Source organism: Lepisosteus platostomus, unplaced genomic scaffold, assembly GCF_059453375.1.
Source record: "Lepisosteus platostomus isolate fLepPlt1 unplaced genomic scaffold, fLepPlt1.hap1 Scaffold_30_H1, whole genome shotgun sequence".
NCBI classification, from domain to species: domain Eukaryota; kingdom Metazoa; phylum Chordata; class Actinopteri; order Semionotiformes; family Lepisosteidae; genus Lepisosteus; species Lepisosteus platostomus.
Genome location: NW_028291658.1, coordinates 408,027 through 425,699, shown reverse-complemented (window position 1 = coordinate 425,699; position 17,673 = coordinate 408,027). Strand labels below are relative to the sequence as shown.

The window sequence follows — 17,673 nt, the reverse complement described above, 5'->3', positions numbered from 1 at the left end:
TCAAAGGCAATTCCTGCGTCTAACAGGAATGTAAATGCTTTTGAAAGTGCAGTGTGGTGCAGCTTGTAAAATCCTTATCCACATTTGTGGTTTGTTGCTGTTTGTTCTGTCTGCCAAAGCTGCATTTTGACATCCGGACGGGGAGACTTTATCATTTGAACGTGAAGCCAGCCTTAAACCCTCTGAGGCGTGTCTATCTGCCGGCACGTATTTTGTCAAAGGTATTTATTTTTTTTAACGGAGAGCGACTTTGAAAAGGTTTCCGCAGCCACGTCGCACTCCGTGTTAGATTAAAGGAGGAATGCGGCGATGGCGAACTCGCTGTAGTCGTGGCCGAGTGGTTAAGGCGATGGACTCGAAATCCATTGGGGACTCCCCGCGCAGGTTCGAATCCTGCCGACTACGGCGTCTGCCGCACGTCTCCTTGTACTTGCGCGGCAAAGGCGAAGTGCTGTTTCTCCTTTCCTGGTACTATAAAAACGCTAAATCGCTTGGCCCCGCTGCCATGGAAATGAGTTCTTCAGATAACCACACATCTTGCGTTCGCACCTCTGGTGTTCTACTTATGCCTTTGAAAACCTAATGAATAAAACTGAAAGAACCGACACAATATGTAGGTGCTCGTAAAGCACGCATTAAAGAACTGTTAACAGCAAGGGTTTCAGTGGGTTAACTGAGGAGAAGGCGTGATCGCTAATTGTTGACTTTTTATTTGGTGTTAGAAACACTCTTACTGTGCATGACGTGCAACAAATGTAGCCACAGAAATTGCATCACGCTTTCATGTATGCTATTGCAGACACCAACGTTGCCTAGATAGAAAACCGAAATAGCCGTGGGTTCGCTTGCTGGTCTGAAGGATCTCTCTTCGAATCTCTATCATTTGTCAATTGAAGTAAAAGGTGCTGCAATCTGATACGTTCAGAATCAAACCCGCAGCTGTTGTTCGACTTTATTTCTTGACTAATTACAACCTTTTACTGTCAAGTTTATTGGTACAACTTGAGCTCTCAGCACCGTACTGAGCCCAGGTGTTTTTCTAAAGCTGTCAGGTGCAGTTCATTTACATGAAGGAAATCTCTTACTGGGTACGATTACAATGCAGTAAGTAGCACAGGCTACTTAGGGAGTAGGCTGATGTGTTTAAAAACAACCAGCGCCAGGCAGGAGTCAAACCTCCAAACTCCTAATCCATAGTCAGACACATTATCCATTGCACCACTGGCCCTGGTGTGACACTGCAGGACTGTAACCCAGTGAGCTTAGCACTGCAACTAGTAAAATATTACCCCCGGTCCATTCTTTTCCAAAAGTGAGAAACACCTGTTTTCTACATTTTGTCTGTTTTAAAACCATATCTCTTTAAACCAAACCAAGAGTTTGTCTTTTGCACTGATATTCTGATTCATTTCGATTTCAAAGAAAAAAAAAACATTACCTTCCAAAGCATCATAAAATTGTCCCTTCCTCCAGACTCTACTTCTCTCTTGTAGTAGTACAGCAGACCTTTCCAGGTGAGCAGATCACAGAGTCCGAAATGAGCTTCCTCCATCAAGCAAAGTACCTGAACATGACTCTGTCATCATAAAAGCGCCCCTGTAATAAAGAAATTCAATCCGAAATCAAGAGGGCAGTTGCCTACTGAAATACAAGAAGTCATAAATTTTAACCTAGCAACACATTAAAGGCTGCATCTATACAAGTACGATTCTAGAAATGCTCACCAGATTACGTTTTAAGAAAGAACTGCGCCTCAGGTTCCGCCGAGATCTTAACTCGGATGGCAGGATTCAGAGTCCGGAGTGCGGACTGATGGCGCACGGAGGGTCCATATACTGTGGATCCCTCAGTGATCTTCCGCGTGTTCAAACCGCCAGCGTGTGACTCCCCTATCCCCCTGACCTCATTGCTCTGCTCTCGCCTCTGTGCAGCTGAGCCCGACTCATGGTAAAGTGGAAAAAAATATGCCCTCAACGTGAGATTTACTCTGGAGTGAGGATAGTTGTTACCTTCTTATCGTTGAAACGGATGTATGTGATGTGGCGACTAGGTTCTTCTCCATTAGCAGGCTTAAGGTTAAAGAAAAAAACATTGCTGACTTCTTTTTTTTTTGCCAGCCGCGAGCGCTGATTAGCGAGGTTTGTATTTCATGTTTTGCAAGTTGCATCCATTTTAAGAAAAACAAGTCGTTCAAGACAGGAAATGAATACTTGCATTTAATTAAGTCTAGACATATGCGGTTGTCCATAATGACCAGTTCTGTTCGAGAACACAGAACAAAAAAAGGCACCGCTGGGATTCGGACCCAGGATTTTCTGTTTACTAGACAGGCGCTTTAACCAACTAAGCCACGGCGCCCCGGGAGTGCTGTCCTTTTGCAGCCACTTGGACACACCACTCAGACACATCTGCATTCGGTGTGTGCTCCGCCTGCTCGCTGAGCAAGTTGCCACCTTTACATACAATAGCAACATCGACACCAAGAGAAAGGATGACAAATGGCTTTTATCTGGAACTTTTCATGTCCAAGGAGCTCAATGTGCTTTCTGTGTACAACAGGGCCACTGAACTCCACACTGGCCACTGAACCACAGCAGTGGCTTGCTGGCTTGACATCTCCCAAGGAAAATGTTGAAATCGCATGTGGAACAGGAAAATGACCCTCGAGTATGAGGGAAAAAAAAGAAAAAGATCAACTGGAGTGCGCCAACCCATGTCAGGACAGCCCAGTTTCCTAGACGAGGTGGCCGAGTGGTTACTGTATGCTGAGTCTAAAGACAGTTTCACCCATTTTCTGATTGCTCGGTTCTGTACCAGTGCAGACATGTCAAACAGTGAATGGCTGTTCCTCTATTGTATCCGTGCTCAATGAATGAAATCGGTAACAAATGAATATATGTCTAGTTATACGAAAAACGAGTGGTTTATCGACTCATCTTCATTTGCAGATTTAGAGGCAGCTTCGATATTCGTTTTACAGAAGGGGTTTTTTTTTTGAATATGGGTCACACACATGCCACAGCAACAAAACATCTCTAGAGATGAGGCTATAGATCACCTTTCCATCCTGCAGGTTTTCCTCCCAAAGCCTACGGCACCAACGGCGACCCCTGCTGGCCGGGAGAGCAAAAGCTTACAGCACCTGGTATTCCCAGGCAGTCTCCCATCCAAGTACTAACCAGGCCCGACGCTACTTAGCTTCCAAGATCAGACGAGATCAGGCGTGTTCAGGGTGGTGTGGCCGTAAGCGAAAGCCCAGCCCCTGACTCGCTACTTGAAGCTGTGTGTGGCGGGGGTTCCGTGCCCCCCGAGCGGGACTGAAGGATCGTTCGTGTGCAACTCTTTGGAAAGGAGCTGCTTTCCAAATCGCATTGCGTGCCTGGATGTTGGCGAATGCGCTCCCTTGTGTTGGCTCGTCCCGCACTGGAGGAGGACAAACAATCTGCACGGAGGAGCACCAGGCAAGTCTTCACCAGACAAAAACCTCCAGTGCACAGCACTCTGGAAACATTTCGGGGCTTTCGCGTGTTTATTTCAGCACGTAAAGCGCACCGGTCCAACACGTCGGCCGGGCGCGCGGCGCCTCCACCCTCTTGTGGCCTTGCGGCGTCAGAGCAAGAGGCTCCTTCTCGCTGCCCTTCCGCTGTGTTGCAGGGCCCCGAGAGGGAACCCGGAGCGCGCACTTTGTGGGGGGCGGGGGACCGCGTTCGCGCTCTGCCCCCGGTCTCTTGCGCGAGTACTAAATCTCACGGACAGGGGGGCCTCGTCATTGATTGTTACAGGTGAGACGGGGATTAGGAGGAGACCCCGACTGATGGGTAAAGGGGAGCACTAACACCAGAGGGACACCCCCGGCATCTCTTTTTGAGAGACGCCCTGGGGTTTCCTAATGGCCAAGGAGGGTCGGGACCTCGGATTGACGCCTCCCCCGAAGGACGGCGCCTGTTTGTGCAGCAGAGTGTCGCCATCAGGAGGCTGGGGCGTAAGAGAGCCACACAGCCCGCAGGGTGAGCGCTCCCTACTGGTCCCAGTCACACCTCTTGCAGGAGCAGCAGCAACCGGAGCTTTTCCGGGGTGGAATCTCCCATCCGGGTGCCGGCCAGGCTCACACCTGCTGGGCTGCCCCGGGGGTGAGCCCAGTCGAGAGTCGCAGGGCCAGATCTAGTCACCGGGGAGAAACGATACAAGTGAAGGATTGCTCGGCTCTCGGCACTTGAAAAGACCGACAAATGTCTCGTTCCCGCCGGAGCTGAATGTACCCGCATGTGTGGTGTCGTCTTCTTCCCCCGCCCCGCTGTGTTTGCTGTATTGTCTCTGAAGCCGGCCCCCCCGAGACGAGACGGGCTGTTCCTGTGCCCCAATTAACACTTTACAGGTGCCATTCCCCGGCATTGTGGCCATTGTCGGTGCTCACACGCGATAAGATAAGGCGGAGGAGAGTGGGGCATGCCCAGCGGCAGACATTCAAGGAGGGGGCAGTGCGAGGTGAGGTGAGGTGCGACACGCCGGAGCCCCGACGCAGCTAATGCGGAGCACTTGTTGGACTGGCATCGAAAGGACGTGTGCGCATGGAGCGAGCCTTCCCTGCGGCGGAGCGCGGGAACTTTCTCCCCCCCTCCCGCTGCAGGAGTTGTGTGCACTGCAGCGGTGCCGAGAGAAAAGCACAGAAGGCAGCAGGCTCTGGAGAGCAGGTAAGAGACGGAGCCTTGTGGGCAGGCGAGCAGGCCCGTTTTTTGGAAATTGCTGAAAAGGTTTGTTCGGTGTGTGGCAGGCGCACGTCGCGAGCTTGCGTGGCGATCTGCCGGTCTGGAGTTATGCAAATGAGGCCGAATTGCATCCCGGGACATGCTGCGAATGCGCAACGGCGACTGCAGATGTGTAGGAAACGGCGCGCTCGTTTTCTCGTTTTGCCCACACTTTTGAGTGTTAGTGTGGCGTGTGAGTGTGTGAAAGAGTGGGCCCAGCAGGAGGCGGTGGCGTGCGGGGCGAGGAGGTGGCCTAGGCTGCGCGATTTGTGCTGTGGGTGCGGGCCGCTTGCAGGGGCCTGTTTAACTCATACTTACCTGGCAGGGGAGATACCTTGATCAAGAAGGAGGTTCACCCAGGGCGAGGCTCGGCCATTGCACTCCGGCTGTGCTGACCCCTGCGAATTCCCAAAATGTGGGAATCTCGACTGCATAATTTCTGGTAGTGGGGGACTGCGTTCGCGCTCTCCCCTGATGTGCTTGGTCCAAAATCAGATACGGGAGGGTTAGGACACCACGAGCTGCGTGGCTGCGGAAGGATCCCGGTTCGACAGGAGTCGACGCCGCTGCTGGTTCTCGGTGGCTTTTAGTTAGGGGTCCGGAGAAGCATCTCAAGCTAGTTCCACTACTCCTTCCGGACGTTCATTCCCTTTTCAAAGTCAGTCGTTTTGCTGTAGTCTGCGTTCTTTAGGCTGATTATCGAGGTTAGCCTTTATTTGGTCATGGGGGGCCTCGGTACTGTATGCTGAGTCTAAAGACAGTTTCACCCGTTTTCTGATTGCTCGGTTCTGTACCAGTGCAGACATGTCAAACAGTGAATGGCTGTACCTCTATTGTATCCGTGCTCAATGAATGAAATCGGTAACAAATGAATATATGTCTAGTTATACGAAAAACGAGTGGTTTATCGACTCATCTTCATTTGCAGATTTAGAGGCAGCTTCGATATTCGTTTTACAGACGGGTTTTTTTTTTGAATATGGGTCACACACATGCCACAGCAACAAAACATCTCTAGAGATGAGGCTATAGATCACCTTTCCATCCTGCAGGTTTTCCTCCCAAAGCCTACGGCACCAACGGCGACCCCTGCTGGCCGGGAGAGCAAAAGCTTACAGCACCTGGTATTCCCAGGCAGTCTCCCATCCAAGTACTAACCAGGCCCGACGCTGCTTAGCTTCCGAGATCAGACGAGATTGGGCGTGTTCAGGGTGGTGCGGCCGTAAGCGAAAGCCCCGGCGCCTGACTCGCTACTTGAAGCTGTGTGTGGCGGGGGTTCCGTGCCCCCCGAGCGGGACTGAAGGATCGTTCGTGTGCAACTCTTTGGAAAGGAGCTGCTTTCCAAATCGCATTGCGTGCCTGGATGTTGGCGAATGCGCTCCCTTGTGTTGGCTCGTCCCGCACTGGAGGAGCACCAACAATCTGCACAGAGGAGCACCAGCCAAGTCTTCAGTGCACAGCACTCTGGAAACATTTCGGGGCTGTCGCGTGTTTATTTCAGCACGTAAAGCGCACCGGTCCAACACGTCGGCCGGGCGCGCGGCGCCTCCGCCCTGTTGCTGCCCCTGCAGCTGCTTCACTTTTCCCTTTAGTTGCCATCGATTTTTTTGTAGTGCTATACATATACGATTGAGGTATCTTAGAGTTCTCCTTCGAAGACCCAGCACTCTCTTTTCTTTTCCCAGTGTTACTCATATCGGACTTTTTAAACCTAAAAAAAAATCGTTTTTTTTTTCTTTCAATTAAAACTGAAGTTTAAACAACTAGTGTTAAGTCCTTATTTTTCTGTAGTCAAAAAAAGCAAAAATTAACATTCAGGTCATGAAAAACTAAAAAAAACTCCCCAACCACTAAACTTTACCTCCCACCTGAGCGCCATCTTGAACGCCCCTACCACCAGAGAATGCTCACGATTTCGGAAGCTGTCTCCGGGACGTGCTGATTCCACACATCCTGAATAAATCATGACATTGTTAGTTGCTGTAGCTAGACGTTCAAATGAGTTTCATGGCCAGATGGACTGTTTCCTCCAGCGGTATAATATTGCAGTGAGACAGCACGATGCCTGCAAGACTATGTCACGCTAAACGCCACAGATTGTGTTTGTCCGTTCGTGTCAGTCGTCCCGCAGCCACGGGAAGTGGGACACAAACATGCTGCAATGCTTTCAAGACGTTAGGATTTGTTTGTGCAACATCCAAGAAGAGTACTTGTGGCTTGAATGTGAACTGTACGTGCCCGCCCCCTTTCCTCTGTAGTGCATGAGTTCCTCCCGGCATGCCCTTCGTCATTGTTCTGTCATCTTGTATTTAAAGGGTTGTATTTCTGCTGCTGAAAATAAGCAACGGTTTTCTCACAACGCCCTTTGTTCCCAACGGAGCCCTTGTCTGTCATGAAATTCTTCAAAACCTCAAGCTAGAAGAAGAAGAAGACGACAAATATGAAGCGTTATAGCAACGACATGCCATGAGACGATCGATAACGATTTCCATAGGATCCCCGCGGTTGCCTGGCAACCATCAGCTTTGCGCAGTGGCAGTATCGTAGCCTGTGAGGTTTAGCCGAGGCGGGATTATTGCTAGTTGAAAACTTTTCCCAATACCCCGCTTCCGCCGGTTTGCAATACAATCGGCGAAAGCAATTTTTGACAGTCTTGTCAGAGACTGAGCAAGGTGTTTAAAGACAGATTTGGTCACGGTGATATCATGGTAGAAAGAAACGAGCTTGTTACGTGTCAACAGGAACGCTCTTTAGCTCTTTCAGCTTTATGCAGAGAACAGCGTCTGTCGAGATTACTTTTGTGTCAGCGCGAAACGCCGTGTGCTGTCAGTATGATTTCATATTGCTCATAGCGGCGCCTGGCTTTTGTCTGTCAAACGTTAGGTTGCGCTTCTTCATGCTGCATCGTCGGCATGAGTGGAGCATTTTAAACGTCTGTACTTACTGCGCCCCATAAGAAATCGTTTGTCCCCATTCAAAAGAGATTGTGCGATGTCCTGCAGCGTTCGCAAAGCAAACCTTTGACAGTTTGAAAAGAGGAATTTATTCTGCTTCCTGTGCGTGCAGTAGTTACAAAGTTGAACGTCTTTACACGATCTGCTGCAGTTTTCAGTGGGTGGGCTTTGTCAAATGGCTTGGAAAAACGCACTGTGTTTCGGCTCGGGAAACATCATGAGCAGTGTCCTGCATGTTTTCTGTGTATAGCTGTCTTTTAACGCATACAGAATTCATTCGAAATCATTGATTTCTCCAATTAACAAGGGTCCCTTTTTGAACCTGCCAGAAGCATTCTTTCAATGTAACAGATTTACTCCGGGGAAGGGCAGCATGACATTGAGAGTAGCTCAAGCTTTCAGCACCTTTATCTGACTGCATGTATGCAGACGCTGCTCAGAATCCCCTGTAAGATTCTCCTTCAATTCCGTTTTGCAGTGCTTTAGCTCTTTCAAAAGGCTTCGCTTTGCTAGTCACAATCCAAGGCTCATGACAGCATTTGAAAACATTCGCAACTGCGTTGGCCGGGAATCGAACCTGGGTTAACTGCTTTGAAGGCAGCTATGCGCAACACTGGCTCGCTCCAGAATAAATCTCACGTCGAGGGCATATTTTTTTCCATTTTACCGTGAGTCGGGCTCAGCTGCACAGAGGAGAGAGCAGAGCAATGAGGTCACGGGGACAGGGGAGTCACACGCTGGCGGTTTGAATACGCGGAAGATCACTGAGGGATCCACAGTATATGGACCCTCCGTGCGCCATCAGTCCGCACTCCGGACTCTGAATCCTGCCATCCGAGTTAAGATCTCGGCGGAACCTGAGGCGCAGTTCCTTCTTAAAACGTAATCTGGTGAGCATTTCTAGAATCGTATTTGTATAGATGCAGCCTTTAATGTGTTGCTAGGTTAAAATTGATGACTTCTTGTATTTCAGTAGGCAACTGCCCTCTTGATTTCGGATTTAATTTCTTTATTACAGGGGCGCTTTTATGAAGACAGAGTCATGTTCAGGTACTTTGCTTGATGGAGGAAGCTCATTTCAGACTCTGTGATCTGCTCACCTGGAAAGGTCTGCTGTACTACTACAAGAGAGAAGTAGAGTCTGGAAGAAGGGACAATTTTATGATGCTTTGGAAGATAGTTTTTTTTTTCTTATACTGAAAATGAAAGGTAGTTGTTTCTATATGGACTCAGTCTTTGGAATTTGTATATTTATATATTTCAGTGAACCCTCAGCCATTCCTTCTGTATTGTAATTCAATTTCTCTTTTAAAATTCCTTCCCCACTTCTAGGACCTGCAGTTGCTGAACTCCACAATGGCTTCTATTGGAAAGTCTGTGACTGAGACCAAGTAAGTGTTCATTTTTTTATGAAACCATTATTTATTTAGGAGCAATGAGCAATTCTTATATAAATGCAATAAAATCATTATGCTCAAACTATGAGAGAGAAAATTAAGGATAATTTAAGAAATCAGTCTTAGCTTGTTTCTATACACAGATGGTATTATTTATTTTCAAAGGAAACCCGCGCGGATTCCCCTGGTGTGCAAGATGTACCTGAATACTCTTGATCAGCTTCCTGCTCACTTGAAGAGGGCGTGTATGAAGCACGCCACGGCAGAAAAGATCAGGATGGCCTCTCAACAGGCGAGGGAGGACATGATGAATCACCTGAAGAACGGGGTCATCGTGGATTACCACAGAATAGAGATCGTGTCTGGTGAGGCAAACAGGATAGTGGTTGTAACACTGCTAGAGTCCTTGGGCCTTTTTGTACATGGGAAGCCTGAAGACACATTGGCAAGGTGAGATATTTTTAATCTGTAAGGCTTCTGTAGTTTCTTTTTGAAATCATTGTTACAACATATTATGTAAAAGCATGTTGAAAAGAATCTACCTGCATTCCAGCGGCCCTGAGCAAGAGGCCGCTGTCCAGGAGGAAGAGATGCCAGAGGCTGCTCTAGAAACTGAAACAGAAGCGGATAAGGAAGGGGAAGATGTGAGCTCTGAAGAACTCTATCAGCAGTAAGACTTTTTTATTTTTCAGATGTATCTATTTTTTACTAAAATTCTAATTTGTCTTATAGGTATAAAATGTTTAAACCGGTGTTTTATATCCTTACAGGCCCTGAGTAGTTAAAAAGTATCAGCAGGCCGGAAGAGAGTGGCCCAAGCTGGACTCTATAGAAAGCACTCCCTGGATGCTCCTCTCCTGATTGGATTCAAACAGTACCTTACCAAGGATCTGGGAGTGGCAAATTATTCTCAGGAGGTATTTATTTTTTAAAGGCATTTAAAATTAAGCAATGGTATCTTCATTGTAAATGTTTTTATTTCTTAGCTTAAAATTCACCCATGTGAAATGATGTCAGCCATAAACATCATGACTTTTGTCTGTCAAAATATATTATATAATATATTTCCTACCTGAATCTATTCTACTTAAATTATTACATTATACACAATTTGAGTTCATTTTAAAAAGTAAAAGGTAATGAAAGGAATGCATTTTCATAAGAAAGATAATACCGATATGCATGTGATAATCTTCCTTATATCATGTAGTGCATCATTTGGACACTTTGTGGGCTTCAAATACAAAGAAAATCATGTTCTATGGTACAAGATAAATACAAAACTTAAGCTTCTTTATAAAGCATAAGCAATCATTTATTACATCGCTTCTTGAATTAAATCTTTTGACAAGAGGTAAGACTTCTGTTACATTTAAACCCATGTTTAGCTGTGTTTTTTAGATTTAACTGAACCAATTTCTGTGTGTGATAATGTCCTTGAATTCTGACAACATCACACTAAATTACATGATATAAAACAGCTAATGTTTCTAGAGATAAAGTTTCTGAGATGCTTCTAATTACTTTTTATTACCAGGGACAGTTTAATTCACCTTGTACAGTACTGTAAGACCAAGATACTTTTTTTAAAAGTTATTTAACATTTTATAGAACTTTGTCTACTATGGCAACATGATGTGCTTGGTGAAACTTGGAAAAATACTGCTTGGCCACTTATCTTAAGATAAAGATAGGATAAAGGTTTATCTTTTGCACCTACCTGACCCCCAGGGAAGGCCAATGCTTTCTAAGTTGATGGTTCCCTACAGTAGACTGTACTTTAATTTCAAAGGTAATGTATATTGACCCAAATCAGTTTTGGAATCCAATCTACTGACGAGATGGAGCACATCCTTTTTTCAGGATTTTAGCATCATACGTTTGGTATATTTAGTCCCTAATGCTGAAAGAAATGATCATAGAACATTTGGACACTTTGTGGGCTTGAAATACAAAGCAAATCATGTTCTATGGTACAAGATAAATACAAAACTTAAGCTTTTATTTTAATTAGATTTGTTTATAAAGCATAAGCAATCATTTATTACATTAATATATGTAAAAATAACATTTTAGCATCATACGTTTAGTATATTTAGTCCCTAATGCTGAAAGAAATGATCATAGAACATGACATCTAACCTTACCTGCGGTGTTTTTAATCCCTATTGCTCAATGCACGGTGAAAGCATTCCATACATGTGTCTGACAATGAGGAATGGGCCCCTGAGACAGTCATTTGCCTGTTTCACAAATGATCGTATTTTACTAGAGATTCTGTTTGGGATTCAGATGTGCATTCGGACAGCAATCCCTTTCAAGAAATGATATGTTCTGGATGAGGTCAAAGGTGCTGGAACACTGTATCTAGGATGTGTTTGCAGAGACTGTGTGTCTCCTGCTTCAACGCAGTGATAAACAGATGTGCTCCTTTAATTTATTGGTACATGCCCAGGGCAGTAAGCAGTCTGAGGATTTATTTCCAGATGGCATAGAGCAGTGAAGCAGTGAAGTAGTGCAAAACACTGGATCATTATATTATTAGAATCTATTCTACTTAAATTATTACATTATACTCAATTTGAGTTCATTTTAAAAAGTAAAAGGTAATGAAAGGAATGCATTTTCATAAGAAAGATAATACCGATATGCATGTGATAATCTTCCTTATATCATGTAGTGCGTCATTTGGACGCTTTGTGGGCTTGAAATACAAAGAAAATCATGTTCTATGGTACAAGATAAATACAAAACTTAAGCTTTTATTTTAATTAGATTTGTTTCTAAAGCATAAGCAATCATTTATTACATTAATATATGTGAAAATAACATTTTAGCATCATATGTTTAGTATATTTAGTCCCTAATGCCGAAAGAAATGATCATTTGTTTAACATGCACGGGTCTGTCTCAAAGGATGCAATACTCCTGAAGGGTCTCAAACCCTACATTTCGGATGCCTAGCTGTATCCCTCACATGTGGCACCTCAGAATGACTTCTAACCTTACCTGTGGTGTATTCAGTCCCTATTGCTCAATGCACGGTGTACATACTGCATACATGTGTCTTGAGAATGAGGAATGGGCCCCTGAGACAGTCATTTGCCTGTTTCACAAACAGGGACCTGGACCTAGACCTGGCCCGTACAGGGCTCAAACCCGCGACCTTGGCATTATTAGCACCACGCTCTAACCAACTGAGCTAACCGGCCTCACGACAGTGTTCCTCTCTGTGCTGCAAAAAATCAAACTCAGGGAATTTCTTTTGTCCTCCTTTGAATAGAAAGCCGTGTAATTCAGTGTACGGGCTTTCTCGTGCAGTTTCATGGTTCTTGTAACCCAAATCCTACACTGGCCTGAAGTGCCCCCCCATTTCACAGCATTTTTCAGCTGATTTAAAATGTACCTAAAGGAGAAGCATTATTGAAGACCATCAATTACCAAGAGCTTTTGTCAAAGGTTTTGGTGGTCATTTTGAATGACCACAGAGCGCTGTGACCTCGGTTTTACATCTCATCCAAAAGACAGCGCCCTTTTACAACACAGCATCTCCATCACTATACTGGGGCATTGGGACCCGCACAGACCTCAGGGTGAGCGCCCCCCCGCCGGCACCATTAACACCGCTTCCAGCTGGAAGCTTTGTTTTTCCCTGTAGCTCATCCTTATCCAGGTACTGACCTGGCTCACACCTGCTTAGCTTCAGTGGGTTTTTAGTTGCAAGTTGCAAGGGGATGCAAGTGATGGAGCCGCTCGCTGCAAAAGCCACTGCATTGGCCGGGAATCGAACCCGATCCTCCCGCGTGGCAGGCGAGAATTCTACCACTGAACCACCAATGCTCAGTGCCTGGGCCTTCAAAAAAGACGCTTTTTTGGTGCTCTGTGCAAAACGCGTCGACATCTGCTTCCAGCTGCAAAATGCCATTTGCGGACGCTGAAGAACTTATTTCCAAGGCAGCAGGTACAAGCGATTGGGCGTTTTAAAACCACCAGGAACAGCAAAGAGGCGCGCTTCTTTGCTTGTGCCGAAACACACCGACTGAAGGCGGACAACGTAGTCGGCAGGATTGGAACCTGTGCGGGGAAACCCCAATGGATTTCTAGTCCATTGCCTTAACCACTCAGCCACGACTACAGCAAGCCCCACCGCCGCTGCGTTCTTGCTACAATCTTACCTGGATCGCGAGGCGCCGGCGGAAGCCTATTTCAAAGTCGTTCTCCGTTTCAAAAAAACATTTCCAAAATACAAGCCTTGCAGACAGACACGCCTCAGAGGACTTAAGGGTGGCTTCATGTCGGAATGATAAAGTCTCCCCGTCCGGACATGAAAATGCCACTTTGTTACACACAAAAAAAGAATCAACAACAGAGAAATGCCCACAAGCATTTGAAAAGCCGCACCACGTCGCACTTGAAATAGCTCTTACATTAGTGGTAGACACAGGAATCGCCTTTTTATTTACGCTCTTACCAACGCGATGGAAAGCAAAACAAAGCAAAGCAGAGCAAAACAAAACGAACAAACGAAAACCCTCACGTCCCGCACTTGCATATAACGCTGTTACGTGCCCAAGCGGTATTGTACGTCATCCTAGCACTGCACCCCGGGTCGTACGGTATATGGGAACGAGCACACGCCACGAATCGTCTCGAATCACTCCCTACAGCTGTAAGGCGCCTTGAAGCGTGCACCCCCAACATTCTTCTTTGCGCATCTGTGAAAGGTAAACTCTTGAGCAAACTCTGAACCAGCTCTAAGGAAACTAATCCGATTAGACGTTACTTTGACTCATCCTTTAAGGGACCCTTGTTAATTGGAGAAATCAATGATTTCGAATTAATTCTGTATGCGTTAAAAGACAGCTATACACAGAAAACATGCAGGACACTGCTCATGATGTTTCCCGAGCCGAAACACAGTGCGTTTTTCCAAACCATTTGACAAAGCCCGCCCACTGAAAACTGCAGCAGATCGTGTAAAGGCGTTCAACTTTGTAACTACTGCACGCACAGGAAGCAGAATAAATTCCTCTTTTCAAACTGTCAAAGGTTTGCTGCAGGACATCGCACAATCTCTTTTGAACGGGGACAAACGATTTCTTATGGGGCGCAGTAAGTACAGACGTTTATAAAGCTCCACTCATGCCGACGATGCAGCATGAAGAAGCGCAACCTAACGTTTGACAGACAAAAGCCGGGCGCCGCTACGAGCAATATGAAATCAAACTGACAGCACACGGCGTTTCGCGCTGACTAAAAATGATCTCGACAGACGATGTTCTCTGCATAACGCTGAAAGAGCTAAAGAGCGTTTCTGTTGAGACGTAACCCATTGGGCAAAAGACGTATAATATACGTCTATTAAACGCATATCTTAGACGTCTAAATGTGGTCTACAATTCGTCTAGAATGAAATTCTAATATACGTCTAAAGTTAAACGTCAATTATACGTCTATGTTTAGACGTTCATTATACATAAATGGTTGGAGTTCTATTATACGGATAAATTTAGAGGACTATTATACATATATGGTTGGAGTTCCGGATAACTTTAGAGGTCTATTATACGTATATGGTTAGAGGTCTATTATACGGATAACATTAGAGGTCTATTATACGTATATGGGTAGAGGTCTATTATACATCAAAGATAGATTTTATAGGTGTAGAAACAAGTAAAACAAGCCAATGATTCTGAAAATACACATTCACACCTGAAACATATGTATTTCAAATTATACATTGTATACAATCAATCAACAATCAACATATGGGCAATAATCATAAAAACACAACTAGTCTTAAACTTCAGCTACAAATTCTGGTAACATGGCAATATACAGTATAGTAATGACAAACACAAAACTAATTACATTAACACACTAACTCAAAACCACATTTTGATTCAAATATACATTTTAAAATGTACAACTTCTATATTTCCAAGAAAAAAATATTACATAAAATATAAAATATTACAATGGAAGTTAAGACGATTTTTGTCCACTATTTGCAAACCCTGTCTAATTATCCTAACAGTTAGAACCAAAAACCTATTATTTTCAGAGTCCAGATCTCTTGGCCCCCTGCCTTGCATATGCATTCTTCAAGTAACACATTGCGTGCTCCTTTATTTCTTTTTCTGTTGATGTAGGGTGGGACTTCAGCACCGCAGCTAGGAGAAAATTATATAATATTACTTCCCAAATAATTGATGATTAATATCTTCTTTAGTATAATCTAAAAAATGAACGGTTTACTAAGCTCAAAGCTGAAATAAATGTATAAAATTTGGCTTGCATCATAGCAGTTGAGCAATAAAGTCTGTCCTAATTAAAGAGTACCCAAAGTTTGAAAGTACAACATAGAATAAGAATAGAGAAACGGCAAAACGATTTTGTGTCATCTTCCCCATTCACACTATTTTATGTGCCATTTTTTGCTTATTCACGTACTATTTTAATCAAAATAATATTAAGAAAGATCTGTATGTATTCAGATAGTATTATTATTGTTCATACTTACTCGTCAAAAGAGGATTGCTGAGATATTTTCGGATATACTTCTACGTTTGAAAAACGTGTCCAAAATGGTGACCAACGAATACTAGCAATGCATTGTGGTATATAACCGGAAAATATGCTGGGTTCGATATTTTCTCAATGTATGCGTTTATTAATGTTGTCGATATTATGGTTGAAATTTAACATTGATAATACATCGCTGCTATGAGCTGATGTGCAATTTTAACGCATGCAATAAGTAAGGATCGGTCACTGTTGTATGGTATTATATATAATGACATTATGGAATAGGATGGGGACAAACCTGGCATCACGGGGGGAGGGGGGAATGTCGCCCCTTCAGTTTTGGGCAAAAAGTTTTACCTAACTTAATTTGCACCCTAAAAAAATAGTTGTACTTTGTCAATGGTCAGACAACACTAAATGACACGAACAGTCACTCAGTCTGTTTGATGGGCAGGAGGGCTATCCGTCCAGGAACTGCACATATTATTGAGTGTCAACATTACGATCCTGTTTGCTCAGGTGGACCGATTCCTTGCAGTAGTTTATCATTATATTTAAAATCGTTATATAACTAGGACTAGTTATAGCAGTCTGTGCTTTCTGTTGGTTTTACAACATTTTTTTCTTAACGATTCAGAACGTCCATGTAGCTGCAAAAATGAACGCTTATGGTACTTTTCGCTCCAGGCAATACAAACCTTGAGAGTGACGAAAAATGTGAAACTGAACTTCATCGCAAATACCAGATTGCTAGTCGTTATCTTCTATCATGAAGCACTAATCAATGGCATAGCTGCGAGATTTCATTTGGGTAGCTGCACCGTACAGCTCCATTTCAACCGAAATATCACTCCCCCCTCAGAATTTCAGACGCCCCCCTACAGATTTTTCCTCGGGCACCGCGCACTGATGGGGGACTTTTGTCAAGAAAATAAAAATAGAAACTCTATAGGCACTCAAACATTTTACTGTTTTTTTTCAGGCAGGTGGCAAGACCCCCTCAGCAAAACCCTTGTATGCCAAGCTGTGGGCATTGATTCATCGAATATACGTATATTTACGGCGAAATTACGGCTATACGTATATATACGTCGCCTCGACGTATAATCAACGTCGAATTGCAACCGTAAAATCGACGACATGAATAAACGCATATATAACGTCGAAAAAACATCTAACACAGTGCCTGAGGCTTTTTACTGTATGTATCGTGTGTGCCGCAACTAGGAGTATACGGCACTCTGCACAGTGTACGAAGTAAATTATTTTCGCAGTAATTAATTTATTATATTTACTATATTTATTATACACGTGTAAATTAATTGCTGCGAAAATAATTTACTTCGTACACTGTGCAGAGTGCCGTATACTCCTAGTTGCGGCACACACGATACATACAGTAAAAAGCCTCAGGCACTGTGTTAGATGTGTTTTCGACGTTATATATGCGTTTGTTAATGTCGTCAATTTTACGGTTGCAATTCGACGTTGATTATACTTCGAGGCGACGTATATATACGTATAGCCGTAATTTCACCGTAAATATACGTATATTCGACGAATCAATGCCCACTGGGAACAAGCTCGCTTCTTTCTACCATGATGTCACCATGACCAAATCTGTCTTTAAACACCTTGCTCAGTCTCTAACGAGACTGTCAAAAATTGCTTTCGCCGATTGTATTGCAAACCGGCGGAAGCGGGGTATTGGGAAAAGTTTTCAACTAGAAATAATCCCGCCTCGGCTAAACCTCACAGGCTACGATACTGCCACTGCGCAAAGCTGACGGTTGCCAGGCAACCGCGGGGATCCTATGGAAATCGTTATCAATTGTCTCATGGCATGTCGTTGCTGTAACGCTTCATATTTGTCGTCTTCTTCTAGCTTGAGGTTTTGAAGAATTTCATGACAGACAAGGGCTCCGTTGGGAACAAAGAAAGCCGTTGATTCTTTTCAGCAGCAGAAATACAACCCTTTAAATACAAGCTGACAGAACAATGACGAAGGGCATGCCGGGAGGAACTCATGCACTACAGAGGAAAGGG

General features: G+C 44.5%; 5 non-coding genes and 2 pseudogenes across 5 annotated transcripts; 3 read left to right on the top strand and 4 right to left on the bottom strand.

The window, feature by feature from the left end:
- Positions 1 to 323: 323 nt before the first annotated feature.
- Positions 324 to 405, top strand: trnas-cga (transfer RNA serine (anticodon CGA)). Its single transcript has one exon. It is a non-coding gene; the product is annotated as a tRNA-Ser (tRNA).
- Positions 406 to 3,130: 2,725 nt separating this feature from the next.
- LOC148634832 (5S ribosomal RNA) lies at positions 3,131 to 3,249 on the bottom strand (annotated as a pseudogene).
- Positions 3,250 to 5,055: 1,806 nt separating this feature from the next.
- LOC148634831 (U1 spliceosomal RNA) lies at positions 5,056 to 5,219 on the top strand. The gene has a single exon (XR_015933326.1). It is a non-coding gene; the product is annotated as a U1 spliceosomal RNA (small nuclear RNA).
- Positions 5,220 to 5,854: 635 nt separating this feature from the next.
- On the bottom strand, positions 5,855 to 5,973 carry LOC148634830 (5S ribosomal RNA; annotated as a pseudogene).
- Positions 5,974 to 7,266: 1,293 nt separating this feature from the next.
- On the top strand, positions 7,267 to 7,408 carry LOC148634829 (U4 spliceosomal RNA). The gene has a single exon (XR_015933437.1). It is a non-coding gene; the product is annotated as a U4 spliceosomal RNA (small nuclear RNA).
- Positions 7,409 to 12,865: 5,457 nt separating this feature from the next.
- Positions 12,866 to 12,936, bottom strand: trnag-gcc (transfer RNA glycine (anticodon GCC)). The gene has a single exon. It is a non-coding gene; the product is annotated as a tRNA-Gly (tRNA).
- A 4,334-nt stretch (positions 12,937 to 17,270) lies between these two features.
- LOC148634827 (U4 spliceosomal RNA) lies at positions 17,271 to 17,412 on the bottom strand. Its single transcript, XR_015933448.1, has one exon. It is a non-coding gene; the product is annotated as a U4 spliceosomal RNA (small nuclear RNA).
- Positions 17,413 to 17,673: the final 261 nt, after the last annotated feature.